Raw genomic sequence first — 302 nt, forward strand, 5'->3', positions numbered from 1 at the left:
TAGAGAGATGAGAGGGAAGGAGGAAGGATTGGAGGGAAAGGGGGATGAGAGGAGGGAAAGGTAGGGAGAAAGAGGGAGAGGTGGGGAACGGAGAAAGAGGAGGAGGGGGGAGGGAGAAGGAGGAAGAGGTGGGGTAGGGATAAGTGAAGGGAAGATTGAGGTAAGGGAGAAGGAGGGAGGTGTGGAGGAGGGAGAAAGAGGGAGGGGTTAAGTTGGGGGAAAGAGATAAGGGACGGAGGGGGGAGGGGGGATCCCGGTTGGTTGGAGAACTGACAGTTAGCTTGGCTGAGCTGTCACACTTG

Source organism: Penaeus monodon, chromosome 25 (assembly GCF_015228065.2).
Source record: "Penaeus monodon isolate SGIC_2016 chromosome 25, NSTDA_Pmon_1, whole genome shotgun sequence".
Taxonomy (NCBI): Eukaryota; Metazoa; Arthropoda; class Malacostraca; order Decapoda; family Penaeidae; genus Penaeus; species Penaeus monodon.